The 21,454-nt window shown below is 35.2% G+C and overlaps 2 protein-coding genes across 10 annotated transcripts in view; one reads left to right on the top strand and one right to left on the bottom strand.

Moving 5' to 3' along the window:
- LOC110466704 (calcium uptake protein 3, mitochondrial-like) overlaps positions 1 to 21,454 on the top strand; it is a 164,116-nt gene that overhangs the window by 22,350 nt on the left and 120,312 nt on the right. The gene's annotated exons all lie outside the window — the stretch shown is intronic.
- Positions 1 to 21,454, bottom strand: part of LOC110466706 — a 115,114-nt gene that overhangs the window by 34,025 nt on the left and 59,635 nt on the right. Inside the window, exon 1 of one of the 3 annotated variants that reach the window (XM_021523412.1) lies at positions 1,618 to 1,860. The exons of the other annotated variants lie outside the window; for them this stretch is intronic. The gene's annotated coding sequence lies outside the window, so the exon portion shown is untranslated. Of the gene's footprint in view, positions 1 to 1,617; positions 1,861 to 21,454 lie in introns of those variants that run through there. 3 annotated transcript variants of the gene reach the window in all.

The following is a 21,454-nucleotide window of genomic DNA, read 5'->3' as shown; positions in this document are numbered from 1 at the left end:
TAAATTCAACGTTTAATTATTTATTTATAAATTAAAATCGATCTGGATTAAATAAATTTACTGTGTACAATATTGACTGAGAATTGCATGATTAACACCTTAAGCCTATGTTATAAGTAATATTTATGACTATGTAATCACAATTATTAAAAAATTTTAACACCTCCAAATCTGATCTGGGAGATCAACATTTTTTGTCATTGTATTCACATTTTTTGCATTTTTTTTTTTATAAGTCTTTAATATGTTTGGAATGTTGACTATAGCTTGTAGATTAAAATACTTGTATAATACCAGTACTTGACTTTGAAACTTTGACGGATAATTTGTTCGCCTCAAGGAACTACCGACTCAAAAGAGATTAGAAGGCGTTAATTACTAAAAAATGCCAAATAGTTATCTCCCCTTTCTACTTGTGTACTTTTAAAATCGTGCTTGAATTTGCGTGAGCCCATGACTAAATGCAGGACTGACTGCGTTTGAATGTTCTACTAGGAACATGTACATTTGTGAAAAGGTCCAGGCGCTTATTCATAAACCGTTCTCATGCTCTAGTATGGATTCTGTGCTCCTCAGACTCAACTAATTAAAACTCACTTAAAATATTGTGACACCGAACATTGAAAACAATATTCATTAAAAAAAGTCTTTATGATAAAAGTTTTAAAGAAGGTGTTTATGATTCTGAAAAATGCTGTCTTGGCAAATATTCTGAAGAATGTACATGTTTTGATGCAAAATATTTTGAAGTTTTCCATGATAAAAGATTCTGAAGAAAAAATTCTCCAATAAGGTTTTGATTAAGGTGTATCATTTGTTTTCAAGACAGAAAATGGAACATTGTTCTATATTATATTATAAACAGCTATATAAAAGATAGCTGTATCTCCTTTGCAGTGCTACTTCAATTTTAATGAAAGCATGGGTTATTATTAGAATTAACAGAATTAATTTTGAACTTTTGTCAGTACAACCAACAAACGAAAACTCTAGAGGTGTTCTGAAGGTGTTTATTTGTTTTGATAAGGAGTCAAGCCCAGCCTTTTTATATTATGAAAAGTATGGAGAATATATGTTTACTGGACACTTCGAGTTGTCAGAATTTGTTTATGAAAAATATATTTTAAAAACAATTTAAATAGAAATATGGAGTTGAAAACTTTGTTTTGAAAATAAATACATGTTTATTAAGAGAAATTGTGAAGAGAACTTTGTGATTCAATAACACATCAAGATACCTCTTTGTCACGTTCCATGTGAGGGATAATCTGCAATGGTGTAAAGTGCTGATAGTTCACTTTTACTAATCTTAAATATAGAAGACCAGCTGATTTAGGAGCCAAATTTGATTTAAATCCCACCTATATAATGAGTCGGCGGCCGAATCATAAGTAGACCAGCTATGATGTACCCATGTAGACAGTATGTAAGTTTAGCCTTTGTTGGTCAGATAATATTATGCATACCCACTGCTCCTAGTCAGGTCATCGACTTACCTATGTGTGTATGTGCGTAATATGTTTTCAAACTGAACTGTTCCCCAACAGTCTGAGATCGAAAAATTACAGGTAAAATGTTTACCTGGTTCTATTTATAAATGTATTGTATGTCACCTACCTGTGCTTAACGAAGATGGTTGTAGGTATGTAAGTTACATCTTTTAGAGCTGGGATGGACTCTGCCAGTGTTTATATACAGTTAGAAAATGTTTCAATCTTGGCCACATTGTCCATTAGATGTAAAATTGTTCCTTTCTTAGAGAGTTCACCTGCTGTCCGCTGATAACTTTGTGTAGATTTTGTAGATTATCCATAAGGAAAATTTAAACGTCTCACTTGATATTGATATTTAGTGAATGGATATAGGTCCATCCCCACTATCAGGTGTACCAACGAATCACATTGTTGGAAAATAACGTGTCTGGACCCGTTTGTCTTTGTTTCATAGTGTATTATCAGGCCCTGTGTAGCCATTATTGATCACAGGACCCACTGATCTCTAGCCTATTTGTTTATTTCGTATGATACACAATACACACGGGAGATGGACCCCGCCGGTCACTAAATGTGTTATTACGTCTGTGTCATCTGGACACACCTAATGACTGCGGTCACTTATCAATTGTTTGTCAATAACTGCAAAAATTTTGATGTCAGCGTACACAGGAAGTTTAATTTGCCATGTTTTGAAGTTTACACGCTCCATGTTGGGCGGTGATAAAACAAACACAAGAATCCATGTTGACGTTGGATCTGCCCACATCTATGTGTGCTGCGCTATACAAGTATAGATGTAATCTAGATTGTAACGACAGGTCGGCACCGTCGGGAATTTCAACTATCTCAACTAATATGCTAATGAGTAATTGTTGAATAAAGGTTTAATCTTGTATCTATAACATAATTGTGTTGTTTTTTTTTCTTTTCCCCGTGATTTTGGGTTTAAGATTTTGTTTCGTTACATAATAAATGTTGAGTGAAACTTCAGGAATATATGACAAAACTTATTGTGTTACAATATCTGACTTTATTTGAATTGCATGTTTGAAAATTCACTTTGGTTTTCTATACAACTTCCTGTTATACTGGCAGACAGTTCCACAGATTAGAAATGGGTAAAAGCTATATTGGGTCTATTTTTGAACAAGAAATGGAAATTCAGCTTTAACTTTGGCATGAGAGTTTGTGTTTGCAAAAAGTCATAAAATTGTATAAAGTCATAAAATAACAAAAAGTAAAAAATAACCTTCTTTTTTTTGTGATAATCACGAATTTGAATAACTAGTGTTGATGGTGTGTCAGATTTTTATTATCAGTATCAGTTATACTTAAGTCTTCACACCTCCTTCAAATTGGGGAAGACAAGGGAAACCACTCTGATGCAGTCAGATAACGGGCAGTGTTCATTTCAGCCCTGCTCTGATAAAGGATTATATCACACAAGGGCAAGGACAGATTAAAACCAATGTCCTCTGGTCAAATATCAACGTGATTATGTTATTACACTGCAAGGGTCCTACCAAGATTAGGAGAAATCGTAATTTATTTCAACGTACATTGTAGTATTTATATATATCCCAGATCTCATATAACTGTTACCAATAAAGACATACAATTGGTTCAGGAGTGTCTTTTTATGTAATAGATTGTAAATTCCTGGTTTTCAAATAATACTGCACACTAGAAATAAAATGTTCTAATATTTTCGGTGATGAATATTTACCGTAAATTTGTCTCAAGGATCTCCATACCATTTCCAAAACCTATAACTATTTACTTTTAACACTTTTTTCATGCATTACTGCAGCTTAGATAAATCCTTGCTGAAAAGAAAACCATAGGTTGTGGAACTTTCATGAAAGTATATAATAAAGATGAAATAAGCAGTGAAAGAATCAACTGCAGTGTTTGGAATGTAAGATAATGCAACGGGGACGGACCAGGATTCGAACCTGCCAGGACTTCCGATTATTATCCTGTTGCTTTAACCAGCTGAGCTACGTGATCAACAGTAGTACCCTGGCTGGCCCCGTTACAGTCATAACAAAATAAAGGGGAGGTAACTGTGTATATGAAAATCTACAACATCATTCTAGTGTTTTGCCTACGGTGGGATCATGCTGACCCATTATTTTTGAATTTTCAGATATTAATGCTTACAATTTTTTTAATGTAATTAACATAACAGGTTTATGTTTACCAAAATATGATATTATCTAACTGCCAAAAAATACAGAAACGTCAGTTTGTGAAATTAATTTTGTGCAGAATATAACGTATTTGCAGAAGTTGAATCTGTGCTACTTCTTACTGGTTCTTGGGTCATACAATTAATGTAGCAGAGCTGTTCCATATTTATCATAGACTGTATATCGGCGGTTATCTCGCCTTAGATGTCTGTTACAATGGGTGCAGCAAGCCAATTCTAAGTAATGAAGTTTATCTCCAGACCAAGAAGGGTGTGTGCATATTTCTTAATAGTTATATGGTGGTCAGAATCATTAATGAGTTTTCACTTTCACTTTAAAAAGATTCTCTTGACTAGTGTAAGTTTTATGGATATAAATAAACTGCAATAGGTAATTTGAATTGCTGCGAAAATCCGTCCGTGTATGTACTATAATCTAGACAGCAGCTTAAATCAACAGACCCCCGCAGCAAGTGCATTCACAGTTTGAGAAGTGGTTGTCTGTCTCTTACCTAAGTCGGAGAGTTTTCTATTCTAATCTGAGTTACGATGACTCCTTATTGAGTACAACCCGTGGAATTTCAATGCACTGGAGTGCAAAGCAATGATGTTAATTTATGAAGGGCTGAATTGGGCTATTATTATACAACGAAATCAAGACGAATGTTCAAATATATAAACTAAACGATGGAGCTCCATTGAAATTGTTTTGCAAGAATGTTCAACTATAGCATGCGTACCATCACCATGACTGTGGGGAAGCTTTATAACACTTACACTAGAAAGGTAAATAAATCGTAGATCATGTGACTCTATTCCCCCACAAGTCACATTTTAATCTAGTTGGTATAAAAAGGACGGACAAGGTAATATGAAGTAGGTGGGAAACTGATCCGTGTTTTGATGTATGTATTGTGCATTCCAGGGTGGTGAAAGTGCTATGCAATACTCATGGTGTGTATGTACGAAAATCGATCACCGTAACATCCTTTTTCTTTAAAGATATAGATTTATATTGATCGCCTAAACTTGTAATCGCATGTTATCAATATACAGGAAATCTTGTCTAATCTGACCCCTGTGTTTCCAGACATCCTTTCTTAATACCATCACTGTTTTATTATGGAAACGGGGATATTAATTTGGGTTTGACCGTCTGTCTGTCTGTCTGTCTGTCACGCTTCGTTTCCGTGCAATAACTGCAACAAATGTTAACCGATTTTCTGTAAACTTTGTAGCAGGGTTAAATGCCATAAGATCTCGGCCAAGTTTAATGACCACTTTCAGCAGACTTGCTTTGGCAGAGTTGTGTCTCCTGGAATAACAAAAAACGTCATTATCTGCCATTTCTGTTAAATTTAACTCTTGCAAATATTATCCGATTGTATTCAAAATTAGTAACAGGGTTCAACGCATTAAGGGCTCGTCTGAGTTTGACAACCACTTTAATCGGACTCCACTTGGCAGAGTTATGGCCCCTTGATGATCGAAAAATCTCATTATCTGCAGATTCCGCTTAATAACTCTAGCAAATATTAGCCAAATTCCTTCAAACTTGATAACAATGTTTGTGTTCCTCTGTCTTTCCACCCATCTCGGGCACTCTTTGATTTTCGTATGATATTTGCTGCAGATAGTGTGTAGATATTTGAACCAAATTCTGTATGCACATCATACTCATGTTAAGTTTGTCAACCAATGTCATTTGTGCATATTTACGGCTAATTAATGAGGTTAATAAATTCTGATGGATTAAACGATCAATTTACACCGTAATACCTACATGTTCAATAAAAAGTCTAACTTCTGTATCGGGCTTTGTTTTCTTCTTCAAGTTTCAAGCTATACATTATGTCTCAAAAGCATGATGCTCACATGTTTAAACCTAACCTCAATAATGTTTAATGTTTACCTACAATATGTCCTGCAAGCGGGGGATATAAATTCCACGAATTTGCTTGTTGTTAATGGATATTTGCCATAATGATAAATTTATCATGATTATGAAATGCGAAAAAGGCAAAAATTAAACTGAGGATAAAATATCCCAGTGTACAGTATTATCTAAATTTTGTATGATTAACTAGCTAGGTTATTGAACAAAAGGCAAAAGTAGCATAGTCTGACTTATTAAATATTATTACGAAATTTTGCATTATTTTCCTTTTCTTAAAAGTTCTTGTAACATTTGTATAAAAATTTGAAGAATCAGTGATTTTGATTTCCGATTTGATTTGGATGTGCAGTAGCAGAACGATTTGGATGAAGTCTACTAGCTGTTTGATTTATTGTTGATTTTATTGTTGTAAAAGTTGTTGGCGTTTACCGTAGCACTTCGCTGTGGACAACGTGTGATAAGGACCACTTCCATATTTACGTTTTACAGCCATTATAGGTAGATTTATCAGGATTCTGTCTTCAAAGGAGAAAAATCTTCTGTTGACAAAGATCTTGGATAAAAACAAACATTTAGATCCTCCAGAGTATTTAATAAGATGTATTTATTAAATTCTCTACACCTCGATTAGACCAAGGTTCAGTGTAGCCGTGGCGTGTAGTTTATATCGCAGACAGGGTTAGCCTTAAACCCAAGGTAAATGAAAACGAAAGGAGGCTTTGTTTAACCCACAACAAACGAAGAATTTTTCATATACCTACATTAGGTTAAAAAGTGCAATTTAATGGGCTGGGGTCTGTATTTTCTGGGGAGTATAGCCGATAGCCTGGGATATTTTTACCTGGCTTGTTTTTGCAGCGAAATTTATCACAGCCTTTTATTGAGATTTACGTAAAATCTTTAAGCTATCATCAAGTCTTTTAAAGGAATTTTAATTCAAACCTTTGATACTGTACTTTTAGATTGTGCCTTTTATCTTTATAATTTGTCTGGGAGAATCTGTGGCTTTCGTGTGGCAGACATTTCTGGGGAACTGTTAAAGCATACAGGCTTACGTAGGGCTTGGACGACAGGTCAGTGTGGACTAGGGGTTAGCCCAGGTATAGCCTATAATAATTTTACATCGATGTCATAGAAACAATGTATTACAGGAGGTACTGGTACAATACACAATAAAACCTTGTTATACTGCAAACATTTTTTCAGGGAAATTTTGGCATTATAAAGAAGTTTGGAAATAATTTCGCAGTAAGGGCAGTGGCAAATGGAACAAGTGTCATTATATCAAGGTTTTACTGTACATATATTTATTATTAGGACAATACTGATGTCACATACAATGTCAATACACCATGGGCAATGTATAAATCGACAGACCAGTTATGTCACAGAGTATTTAAAGGGTTTAGGGGTACTTTCACAGAAGGGTACATGTCAGAGATGGGTTATTTATAGAGTGCATGTATGAGAGGGTATATGTATTTATATTGTCTTTCTACAAATTGTTCCCAGAATCAAAGCATAATGACTTTATGTTCTGACAGCTGAGTTGGTATTGTTTAACCTTTCAGAATCTACATTCTGATGGCATAAGGCAGGGATATATGCCCTCCTGCTTACACCTCATTTGAATCTCATCAATATATGGAAAGCTCAGTGAGGTTGGGTGAATGAAGTATGATCTCATTTACCTCTCAATTTAAAATTTCTAAGTTTAGATCAAAACAATCGGGTTGAACAAGGTCATTCCTTTGTAGATACAAAAGTTGGCATTTGGCAGGGATGCCCTCTTGCACTGTCCCTATTTACCTTCGTGTCTCAATAGCGGTATAAAGACTCTTGCACCCAGATTAAGCGGAACGATGTCATCGATGAAGTTGTACCAAATTACGCCGTCAGACAGGAAGAAGATGGGTATGTGAATGATTGAGTAACACTTTCCCACCCCCTCGTCTGTAGAGAAAACCGCAGAAAACATATGGACTAGCAGGTAGGTAAATAACCCACACCCAACTAAAGCAACCACAATAAAGGGAAGAGCTAGGAAGCGAACCTCCGGACCACGAGGAAATGTTGTGAATGAGGAAACAGATCATTTGAGTACATGGTTCATTCTCATGCCATAACTTGCCAACAATCTGGCAAAAACAGATCTCAAGGGTATTTATTCAGGGAAATGTGTTATCTGGCAGATTATTTTCTGTGTTACTCAACCACTGCCTAGCATTACTAAACATTAACAAATAGGTCATGTGGTTGGGGAGTCTGGTGGGCTGTAGTAGGGGAATAGGAGATGTTTGGAGGTGTGTGTGTAGTGGGGGAGGGGAGGGGATTAGGGATTGTCAGGTTCAGAATAGGGCTGTAGGTTTGGGGTTGTGGGTGGGGGTTGTGGGAGGGTAGTCCTCATTAGTCATGGGAAGATGGTGACCATACAGTAACACATGCTGAAGTTGAGTTTATGGTGACATTTGACATCAGTGTCATGATTATTTGACTGGATAATCCCTGGGAATTAAATCGTTACTGATAACAACCAAATGACCGTCATTCGTTTTCAATTACATAACTTTTCTGTCTCATTTGTTTTGTCAGCTAACTTACCAAAGGATTTTTTTTCCTGATGGTGATGATTTTAAATTCAAAATATCCATATTTTATCAAAATTAAATAAATCGCATGTTTTTTAACTTTTTATGGGTCTGCTTTTAAATACTTTACAAATATGACTTCTTGTAATAAGAAAACAAACATATGTATTTGAAGACACCTTTTGAACAGCTGACTTGCTTATCTTTACATTGTAAGGTAGATTTTTCCCACAAATACTATTTGCCCAACAGCAGATCTCAATTTCTTGTAACATTTCAAGTTAGGATATTTTTTCCACGACCACTATTTCCCAAAAGGGAAAGAGTTGTTTTAGTTAAGAAAAATCTTCAGATATGCTAAGGAATATTTACGAAAGTTGCGCCTATAATGTTCAAACTGAAAAATTGTGTTATTAAGAAATATGATATTAAGCAAAATGTGATATTAAACAGCATTACAATAAGTGGAATTAACTGTATTTGTATAATCAATCTGTTACGTTTATAGGAAAACACCTTTAAACAAGGGTATTATTTAATCTAACAGGTGATTTATCTCCCAATTTTCCTGTAGCACAGGTAAACTTGATTTGGTACATGTACATATACTCTATACAGGTTTTCAGGTCGGTATATATACCTGTTTATTAACGAAGATAAAGCTATAAGATAGCTGTGAAAAAGTCTGTCGCCGCTTGCCAAGGACATGTCAAACCCATTCTTACTTTTGTTTTCTTGTCCACTGTTCAAATCTCGTTTTAAATTTTATCACTTTATAGGAAAAACTTCAAAGCTTGGAGGTGACAAAATTGATATTTGATTTGGCAGAGTAGGGTAGAAATCACTCCATAGATAGATCAGTTCTGTGACACCGTTATTGCCTTGGGGAATAAATTCTGAATTTATGAACTGGTCTTATTGTTTTAAGACGTAATAAAATCGTCAATGTACAGAGCAATGATAATATATCAGCAATCTCCACCTTTGAGTTACAACACAAAACCGCAGGTACTGAATGTACGCTGAATAACAGGTACGCTGTGTAACATTTGTTATGCTGTATACGCTGATATACAGTGTAGCTGGTATGCAGCATATACCAAGTGTGTATACGCTGTGCACATGCTTGGTATACTGTATTACTGAATAACAGTTATGCTGTATACACATTTGGTATGCTGTATATGCTGGTATGCTGTATATACCATTACCAAGTGTGTATACACTGTATATATGCTTGGTATGGTGAAGAACCGGTAAGCTGTACTTAAACGTGGTTTGCTGTATACGCTGGTATACAGTGTAGCTGTTATGCTGTGTATACCATTACTAAGTGTGTATACACTGTACCCACCCTTGGTATGGTAAACAAACGGTAAGCTGTACGTATACTTGGGTTGCTGTATACACTGGTATACAGAGAAGCTGGTATGCTGTGTATACCACACATTTGGTATGCTGTAGATGCTGGTATGCTGTATATTCCATTACCAAGTGTGTATACACTGTGCCCATGCTTGGTATGGTGAACAACAGGTGAGCTGTACGTATACTTGGTTTGCTGTATACACTGGTGTACAGTGTAGCTGGTATGCTGTGTTTACCGTTACCAAGTGTGTATACACTGTGCATATGCTTGGTATGGTGAAGAACCGGTAAGCTGTACTTAAACGTGGTTTGCTGTATACGCTGGTATACAGTGTAGCTGGAATGCTGTGTATACCATTACTAAGTGTGTATACACTGTACCCATGTTTGGTATGGTAAATAAGCAGTAAGCTGTACGTATACTTGGGTTGCTGTATACACTGGTATACAGTGTAGCTGGGATGCTGTGTATACCATTACCCAGTGTGTATACACTGTACATATGCTTGGTATGCTGAATAACCGGTAAGCTGTATGAAAACTTGGTTTGCTGTATACACTGGTGTACAGTGTAGCTGGTATGCTGTGTTTACCGTTACCAAGTGTGTATACACTGTGCCCATGCTTGGTATGGTGAATAACTGGTATGCTGTGTATACCACACATTTGGTATGCTGTATTTGCTGGTATGCTGTATATACCATTACCAAGTGTGGATACACTGTACCCATGCTTGGTCTGGTAAACAAACGGTAAGCTGTACGTATACTTGGGTTGCTGTATACACTGGTATAATACAGCGTAGCTGGTATGCTGGGTATACCATTACCAAGTGTGGATACACTGTACCCATGCTTGGGATGGTAAATAACCAGTAAGCTGTACGTATATTTGGTTTGCTGTATACACTGGTATAATACAGCGTAGCTGGTATGCTGGGTATACCATTACCAAGTGTGGATACACTGTACCCATGCTTGGGATGGTAAATAACCAGTAAGCTATACGTATACTTGGTTTGCTGTATACACTGGTGTACAGTGTAGCTGGTATGCTGTATATACCATTACCAGGTGTGTATACACTGTACATATGCTTGGTATGCTGAATAACCGGTAAGCTGTACTTAAATGTGGTTTGCTGTATACACTGGTGTACAGTGTAGCTGGTATGCTATGTATACCATTACCAAGTGTGTGTACACTGTACCCATGCTTGGTCTGGTAAACAAACGGTAAGCTGTACGTATACTTGGTTTTCCGTATACACTGTTATACAGTGTAGCTGGGATGCTGTGTATACCATTACTAAGTGTGTATACACTGTACACATGCTTGGCATGGTGAATAACCGGTAAGCTGTATGTAAACTTGGTTTGCTGTATCCACTGGTATGCAGTGTAGCTGGTATGCTGTGTATACCATTCCCAAGTGTGTATACACTGTATATATGCTTGGTATGGTGAAGAACCGGTAAGCTGTACTTAAATGTGGTTTGCTGTATACACTGGTGTACAGTGTAGCTGGTATGCTGTGTATTCCATTACCAAGTGTGTATATACTGTACCCATGCTTGGTAGGGTGAACAACAGGTAAGCTGTACGTATACTTGGGTTGCTGTATACACTGGTATACAGGGTAGCTGGTATGCTGTGTATTCCATTACCAAGTGTGTATATACTGTACCCATGCTTGGTATGGTAAATACCCGGTAAGCTGTATGAAAACTTGGTTTGCTGTATACACTGGTACAATACAGTGTAGCTGGTATGCTATGTATACCATTACCAAGTGCGTATACACGGTACCCATGCTTGGTATGGTGAACAACAGTTAAGCTGTACGTATACTTGGTTTTCCGTATACACTGTTATACAGTGTAGCTGGGATGCTGTGTATACCATTACCAACTGTGTATACACTGTACATATGCTTGGTATGGTGAATAACCGGTCCCCTGTACTTAAACGTGGTTTGCTGTATACACTGGTGTACAGTGTAGCTGGTATGCTGTATATACCATTACCAAGTGTGTATTGACTGTACACATGCTTGGTATGATGAATAACCAGTAAGCTGTTATGCTGTATACGCTGATATACAGTGTAGCTGGTATGCTATGTATACCATTACCAAGTGCGTATACACGGTACCCATGCTTGGTATGGTAAATAACCAGTAAGCTGTATGTAAACTTGGTTTGCTGTATATGCTGATATACAGTGAAGCTGGTATGCTATACAGTATGTTATACAGTATAACAAGTGTGTATACATGTATACACTGAACACATGCTTGGTATGCTGAATAATGCTGTATACACACTTGGTATGCTGTATAACACTTGATATGAGTATTTAAAAAAAAAAATGGTGAAAAAAGTTGAAAGTTATTAATTTTCTGTCAAATTGTGTTGACATCAATAATATATTATAAGTACAAAAACTGGTTGTTTTTGTTTGTTCTGTACAGTTTTGTTTCTCACAGATACTTCTGCACAGGACAAAGGTCAAGGTCACAAAATATAAAAATGGGCTTTTACTTTGAAAAAAAGATGCTGCCTTTGCCAAGAATAACACAAAAACAGTAGATAAAGGTACAGGATGGGATTGAATCGTTTGATCTTTTTTCTGTAAACAAAATTTCCTGTCTGCATCATACAACGCCGCCCTACCCCCTAGTTCGTGCTTCCTCTTTTTCATTTTCATAGGTCGCTTTATCAAAAACATTTGTAATCAAAAGGTCAGAGGCAAACAATGGGAAAATCCCATAAAATATACCGGCTGTAAACAAAAGACTTCAAAATTTACAAGTTAAATAGAAAGTTTGGATTTTGTGTATATATTGCCCCTTCACAAAGTCTACTTATTGTAGATCATCCTCTTGTCTGCCCAAGATCAAAGGTCAAGGTTCTTTTTATGTATATTTTCTCCATTTTGTGATTAAGGTTTTTCAAAACAGATAAAAAAAAAAATCAAATTTTAATGCACAAGTTAGTTATACTTTATCAAATATTTCATTATGATTATTGAATATCTTATTTAATTAGACATCAGAACATCATGTTTAATATCCAAACAAGTAAAGGGGTTTATTAATGAATAGTATTAGCACTATTGCTTATCATTGACAAGATTGGTGTCTCATAAAATGGATTTTTATGCAACACCATTTTAAAGGGGAGATATACCAGTGCTTTGCTGGGCCAATAATAAGGTTCCTTTCCCACTCTGAACTATTTCATATTTATGGTTGATTTCAAAATTTGGCAGATTACTCCAGAATTTTTTCTTCATAATTGGTATATTTCCTTCCCAAAATGAGACAAACAAACCCAATCTCAAATTAACAAAAAAAACCCACTGTATAATGAACCCATGTTTTCCTGTCCCATCAGTGGTATCCCGATTGTCATGAAGCTGTCTTACAACTTCATTTCAGATTTTCAAGTTTGTACTAAAGTATCAGAATACCTGAGACGAATTAGTATTTCAGGGTCCAAAGGTCACTGGGCCAAGGTCACTATTGCTATTTATATGTCACCCATAGGGCTAACAAGGCATTCATGTCTTACAGATATTTTGTAGTTAGTTGTGACCTTGACCTTTTTATCAGAACTATCATTCAGATAATGAGGGTTGCACACAATGACTGTTTTTGAATAATTATATTTAGATCCCTATAATGATAATTAAATACATTAAATCAATTTTATTTGCATATTGATCCTATAAATTGAATAGCAATTGAAACTCGTATATTTTTCTGCATTCATAAACAGATGAACTTGCCAAAAAAGAAATTCATACCCTATAACAAAATTAAATATGTATATTATATTCGTTATTTTCCATTCTGTTGCAGTGTTTAATAATTTATGCAAAGACCTTTTACATTTGACCCAATCTGATGAGCTCACAAGCTGTGTTTTCCCTTCCCAAAGGTGCCGATCGTATTTACAGTACCCACAGATCACCCGTTGATAAACAATCAAATTGAGCGTAATTCCTTGGAGGTATATAATTGTCGAGAGATTTAACCCCAGATTTACAGATGGTGTATTTAAATTGAATTCATTATCGCCCTGATTTGCTTCTAGTGATAATGAGGAAGATTTGTATCTTTAAAAAAAGAAACGCCCCTTTTTTTAAATTGTTTTTTTTTTCTTTTCCCATTTAGGTCTGAACTTTGTCATGGCTGTATTCATGTTTAGTTTTTTCCCAACGATAACGGTAGATAAAGGATTTGCAGAATTGGTGTAAAGCATAAAACGACTAATTCCTCATTTGTGATTCATTGAATGTTAAAAAGGAATGATAGAAATTTTGATTATTCAGGTGAGATAATGAGTTTGTTGATTGCAATATGCACACCTGTACAGACAGGTGTATTGATCGAAATGAGGTAAATACTTTAAACTTATGATCAGTCTTATTATCATATTCTTGAAAACAAGTATGTATGTATATATGCTTGTATGTACAACTAAGGGTGTATGCAATCTTACACAAAATACATGTAGATAAGAGTTATGTCCCTTAGAAACATTTAATTAACATTTAATTATATTTTGACTTATCTAAGAATATTCAATACAGTTATAAATTCTTGTGTAACTTTCAGATGTGTTTATCAGAATTAATTTCCCTAACCCAAATTTATTGCCATTCCTTATAGATATTTTAAAGTTTTCGTTTAGAATGAAACTCTTTAGTAAACGATCCACATGTGCATATCAGAGTAAGGTAGACTATTGTTCTTTCAAAAGACAGAAGTGTGAACATATATCCATAGACCGGGGGTGTACGCCTTAGAAAATTGTGATCTTTTAATTGTAGTGAAAATCAATGATATTTACCATATATTGTGGTGTATATTGTGGTCATTTGTGCTAAGACATCTGATGGGAACCAAAGGCATATACAGTTGACTATTGGTCTCCCCCTGTCCCCTGACAAGACACCATTGTTTAACAGTCACAGATGCCCAAGTCTAGAGCTGAACCAGGTAGACACCCTTTGATCTTTTACTCCAAATCTAAGCATTGTAATTTTGTAACTATCTGTCTATACCTGTCAAACAGTACCTAGAGCCATCACAGTTGATTAATCGTGAGCTAGGAAGTTTGTGGCACATAATTCTAGAGCTACAGGTTCATGAAGGTCAGGGGCAGATGACCGCTAGTGACCAGTATCCATAGAGGCGATTGATGTGTCCAGAAAGGTGTATACTGTTTTTAACTGTTCCCTTTGTTGTCCCTGAAACATATATTCATGCAACCTACAAAAGTTACCTGAGGACATCAAAACAGATATGAATACACAAAAATATGTTATTCATAAGTAAAGATGTATATCGATGAAGGCTTCTGGGGACATGACCTTTAACCTTGACAAACTGAAATGTGTTCCTTGGCCAGAGAGGTTATTAGAATTGTTGACCGTTGTTCAATTGGAATATTTAAGGGAATATGCTTCCTTAAACCTTCAACGTTAGAGACTTATCTCCCATAAATATTATTTAACTCTTTCACCCCTCTGCATCTTTAGTAGACTCTACCATGCATTGCTCTGGATGAGTCCATTATGGTCTAAGGTGGTGAAAGGGTTAAGCTAGCAATATAATATGTTATTTGCATCCTGAAAATTGACAGTGTATGTTTTCAAGTATGTTGATCATGAATTGTAACCAAATGTCCAAATTGTTGTTTATAAAAGATATTTCCTAAGTTTCCCAATGTTGGGATCTTCTGGAAGTTAGACACATACCATATGAGTTCACAAAATGATTTTCTTACAGAAACATTTTGAAGAAACTTGTTGTTGTGTTGGAAGAATTAACATTTATATACTGATCAAACAAATTGATGATTTGCCATTTAAGGATATAAGCCTCATTACTTTGATTAGTACCTCCTATTTATGAGAGGTTAACATTTGAAACTAGTAAAATATCATGGACGATCAGCAGCTGTAAAATCAGTTGCTGACATATTGGGAATGTACACAAGAATGCAATTCTGTATTATAATTAACTATGCTAATTAAAAGCTGTATAGGGGAGGTAACTCCTACACAAATCTCCTTCTAACTTCCAATATTAATATATACATATGAACTAAACTTTAGGAAGTAGTCTTTGAAATTTCCTATCCTGAAATTAGCATAAATTACTGCAAATGTATGATTAATATTGAAATTGAAGTCTATAATGTGAGATCTGCGTTGATATAGAAGTCTATAATGTGAGATCTGCATTGATATTGAAGTCTATAATGTGAGATCTGCGTTGATATTGAAGTCTATAATGTGAGATCTGCGTTGATATAGAAGTCTATAATGTGAGATCTGCGTTGATATTGAAGTCTATAATGTGAGATCTGCGTTTATATTGTAGCCTATGTATGCGTACAAGTTATTATAGGTCATATGCCCAAAACCAAATTGGTTAAGTATTTGTAATTCATAGCTGAAACAATCAAAGAATAACAGGAATCTTTTTTGAATACTCATGCTTATAGTGCTGGTTGTAAATGAGAAGTCATGCCGAGTCTCGAGGGGTCCTTTAGATTGATTTAGTAACAGTCTTTTTAGTACATTATGTTCCTAGTGCAGTGAGTTCTGTTATATAAATCTTGTGTACCCGAGTAACTTCATAAATATCTGACACTGGGTATTATTGGTATGGTATATTATGTTTCAGTGTCTTTGTAGCCGTGGTCTATAAATAGTTCACAACACACACTGTACATCTATGAGCTTCATAACTTCCCTGAATGGGCACATTCACAGGATTATAGCATTGACTACAGTGCCAGTGATTGCATGTACATTTAAATACATATACAGGTACCAGTGTGAATTAACGAAGCGAATGCATAAGGTAATATTTTGAATGAATGATCAAGTGAATGATGCCTACATGTAACATTTTGTATGAATGAATGAATGAATGAATGAACTTGGACTTTTCACTGCATGCCAGCATACAAAAATCAATTTCAAAATTTCCTAGAAATTGGTTTTGCATTGATATTTTGAAAATCCTTATGCATGGACAAATGTTTTATATATCCCTGCTATGTTGAGAAACAGTATACACATTAAAACACAAGGTGATCCTGTGTGGGTGGGTAAGGGACACAGACTTAACCCATTCACCCCTTAATCACATTTGAACGTTACCAAATTAAAGACTCGGTGAGTCCAATGTTAATATGTAGGGGTGATTGAGTTAATATTCCGGTCACACAGTCACTGTGTTGTGTAATTTATACAAGTAGGTATATACGTATGTACCTGGAAAACTGCCTCAGCACACACTTATATTGTTCTTTTTGTGAAGTGACAGCTCGGTGTAGATAATATCTAGAATCCTCCCTCATCTGACCACAACTATTCTAGACATCCCTTCAAATTCACCGAGCAAACAATGTAAATCGCAAAGTATAAACAAAGGGACAAGATTATCTGTGACTCGACTATACACAGTTAATACTACAAGACTGGACACCTGATGACTTATAATACCTGTAATCTCTACAGGTGAGACACCTACAGGTGAGACACCTCACCTGTCTGGACTTGCAGGTAACCCCTCCCTCCCACATTACCTCAGCAGTGTGGGTAGTCTTACATAACACTGGGGAATGGTCATGTATTATTGGAGATGAAATTGTACTTGAGTTTAGGACAGGTGACATATTTTGAGGAGGGTGGGATGGGTCCAATATGCATGATCTAAACCAATTTTCAAAAGCAAGGAAACAAAATCTGCATTTCCTGATCAAATTTAAAGAAACAACTCTTTGTCCCAAGCATTGACATTAAATAACCATTATTAGGTTTGATAGGATAGCCATACTCTACAGGATTCAGTAAAGTCAAGTTTTACTGTATATTAAAGAATGTCCTGAAAGTCAGGTGTCAATAAAGTCAGGTTTTACTGTATATAACAGGATGTCCTAAAGTCAGGTGTCAATAAAGTCAGGTTTTACTGTATATAACAAGATGTCCTAAAGTCAGGTGACAATAAAGTCAGGTTTTACTGTATATAACAGGATGTCTCAAAATCAGGTGTCGGTAAAGTCAGAATAAATGTATATGACTAATGAAGCATAAATCCTAAAAACAGACAGACCAGAAACAGGATTTTTAGGATTTTTTTTTTTTTTTTTTAATCTCAAGATGAATAAACAAAGCCACACCCATCCCCCACCCACACCCTCCTCCCACATCCCACTGTCTTCTGCAGTTTCATTTAGCCAACACGGGAACCTGATATGGTGAATACAGTATAATCTAGTACATATTAACTACATAATAACATATATCATGGGAAAACTCTATGTATAGTATCATGCAAACTTCTCGCTTTCTTTTCTCATGGATATTATAAAGAAATTCTCTTCTTTAATTGTAAACAACGTGATTTGTGCTTTATTGACCTCTGATCCAATATAAATTACCTGTGGTATCTTGTTGCAGTTATCCTTTATACAGGCAAAGACAGAAGTCTTCCCTGGAAGGGAATAAAATTTGATATTACCTGATTACGTTATTTCGAGCCGATGTTTCAAATAGCAGTAAAAGTGAAGGTTGTAAGACGATGCAGGATGGCTGCCATGATTACCCAAATATTTGTCATTGTTGGAATTTTCTGCATCTCTCTTTTGTGTCCATGTGATTCAACAGAAAACAGCCCGAGAGGTGATCCAGTACAAATTGGTTCAGTCTATTTAAGGCTGTATGTTACCTTGCTGTACGACATGACTATCTTCATCACAGAAGAGTTCCAAGCTGAGCACCAGAAGTGAGATTCTACTTAATAGGTTATACGTACATACTGCAAGGTTCAATCTGTTTAAGGCTGTAGGTTACATTACAGTTTGACATGATTTTCTCCATTACAGAAGAGTTCCGTGCTAACACCATAGATGCTACGTTACATACTGGTTCAGTCTGTTTAAGGCTGTATGCTACCTTAAATTGTCAAATGACCATCTTCGTTACATTAGTGTTTCATGATAAACACTAGAGGTTAAGTCTGTTTAACGATGTCTTTAATATGACTATCTCCTTTAATTAAGAGTTCCATCATCAAAAATTTGTGCAAATGTCAAACAAGTCTGTTTGTCAATTTTAACAATATTGTCACCATTTTGATGTGAAACGTCTCTAAAATTTCAGAGAAATTATATTTGACATGCAAAGAAAGCATAATGTTTATTAGCTGTTGGTGGAAAGCAATCGTATTCGATAATGATTATAATTGAATTAATTCCTGATTCGTCAGCACCAAATCTTTGTCGTAATTACTTTGGGATGGAAAAGTCATGATAAAACTCTGGTAAATGTATTTCTTTATTAATAAGGAGACAGTTTTTATCCTTTAATCATAGAAAATCTACATAGATGACAATGATAACGGGAAGGTTAGGGTTTCGTAAAAAATATCCTGGCCTGGGAATCGAAAGTGGAGTCAATAATATAGTACTTAGTAGAAAAACATCAACTCCAGATCTATCTTCCTCACAGATGTACAATCTTAGAGGTATTTAATAGTTTGGAGATATGATCAGGTTTTTGCTGCAACATGCGAGCGAAAAATTCTGTTTGCAGTTGTAAGACATTTTTCTTTTGATGTGATTTGTTGACTTTTCTTTTAGCTAATAAATTTGATGAAATCAGAATGTGCTACTTCTGTATGTATTAGATGGGAAATACTTTAATAAGAAATAATTATCAGTCCGCATATTTGTCTCCTTTTTCACATATTTCCTCCTTTTCCCCCAATTTCTTTCAGTATTCGTGGGCAAATGTCGTTTGGTGCATCCTACACAGAAAGAAAATTTCATATGCTGTCCTATCTTTAAAAAAAATACAATTTCTAACATTTAAATAAAAACTGTTAATTGAAATATCATCAAAAAGTAAAAAATAACTGATATTTCTACAGTTGCAGAGTTGAGTCTAAGATTATTTTTTCCTTCAATAATTTGGACACCATTAAAATACTCAATATAATCAATTAATTATGTACTTTTAATGTTTGTAGTTTTGGAGGGAGACAAAATTCGGACTGGATTAAAATACTCAATAAAATCAATTAATTATGTACTTTTAATGTTAGTAGTTTTGAAGGGAGACAAAATTCGGACTGGATTAAAATACTCAATACTAGCACTATATATATAAAACAATGTTGATTATAATTATAATTATTAGTTGGCCCTGACAAATCATCAGGGATGTACTGGCTTAAAGGGACAGGAGAAATAGTTATATATGTCTCTAACACATGCTTACCCAGCCCCCACGGCTGGCCATCAAATGTTCATAAGATATGCATGCTGCAAGGCACTGCTTTGGTTACCCAGTAGTTTTGTTAATGTTTTTCTGTTGTAGACCACGTGTTTGTTTCATTGTGGGGGATGGTTTGAGGTCACTATTAATAGGTATAATTTCAAAATGGTCATACATTAAATTAATTGAAAATTTAAAATGTTTGCCTTCATGAATCAAAGAAAATTATTCATGTCTTGATTTAAGGGAAAGCACTTTTGGAATCAAGGGCAATTGTTTCTGGAATGAAGGGAGATAACTTCTTGAATCAGAGGAAATTCATTCCAGAACCAAGGGATATTTCTTCTTAAATCAAAGAGAACTAATGTCTGGAATCAAGAAAGATTTACTTTTTGAATCAAGGGAGATAATTTCTGGTATAAAGGGAGACAAATTTTGTTTATTTTAAAAGTTATTGGTGTCAATCCATTTAACAGGTTAAGTTAACTTAAAATTATTTAAATAGTGCTGGTACTAATTCACTTTCAACACTTGCAGCAAAGTGATAGGTTGCATGGATACGATACATATTACAAGTGTGAACTACTGCTGGTGATGATATTCTTGGTGGTGACATAATTACATCAACACGTGATACGATCACAGTAATGGTAGAAAATACTGGAGGGGACAAACAGAGACCAGGAGAGATGACAGATGAGCGAACTGTAGCTATAGGATAAAGTACAATACGACTTTTCATCACGACATGATTTGAGGATTCTAATAATGCACTATTATTATGCTTTTATTTTATTTTATTGTTGTTTGTGTTGAACTTGACATTTTAATAATTTATCTAAGTTGGTTTGGCCTTTTTGTTACTGCAGAGCAGACCTCGGTTGAATCATCCAATCATATAAATTGGTTTGGCCTTTTTGCTTAAACAGACCTCAGATGAATCCTCTATACTTATAAATTGGTTTGGCCTTTTTGCCTAGGCAGACCTCAGTTGAATTCTCCATACTTATTAATTGGTTTGGCCTTTTTGCAAAAACATACCTTGGTTAAATCCTCCTTACATATAAATTGGTCCAGCCTTTTTGCCTAAGTGACCCCTGTTGAGTCCATACTTGTAAAAAGGTTTGTCCTTTAAATTTTCTACTACTGCAGATCTTCCTGGTATCTGATGGCACAGTGATCGTAAGATGATGTATAGAGTTATAATTATTCATGTAGCTTTCATTATGATACATGTCTATCCTCCCGTTCCTGCTTAAACCTGCTTAGTCACAACTGTTTTATATGTTTATAAGTCCGATACAGCTAGATCTACATCATTTTATCGCTGTTCCAACTTTCGGGAGATGAAAACTTGTTGAAACAGAAGGGGTATTCATTTCTGACGTGAAAATTTAAAAAAAAAAAGGTCTATGTATCTATATATGATTTCATCACACCATAAAACGTCTTTGGTGGTCATAATGTCATTATTTCATTTTTAAAGTAATAATGTACGTCGCACTTAAATGTTAATAAACTTCTGACTGCTGATTTAGTAATTAAAGGATAACTGCAGAAATTTCTATCTAGCAACCCCCTCCCCCATGCCCCAATACAAAAAAAGCCCCC

This window comes from Mizuhopecten yessoensis, unplaced genomic scaffold (assembly GCF_002113885.1).
Source record: "Mizuhopecten yessoensis strain PY_sf001 unplaced genomic scaffold, ASM211388v2 scaffold11143, whole genome shotgun sequence".
Classification (NCBI taxonomy): Eukaryota; Metazoa; Mollusca; class Bivalvia; order Pectinida; family Pectinidae; genus Mizuhopecten; species Mizuhopecten yessoensis.
This window is presented reverse-complemented; position numbering and strand designations above follow the sequence as displayed.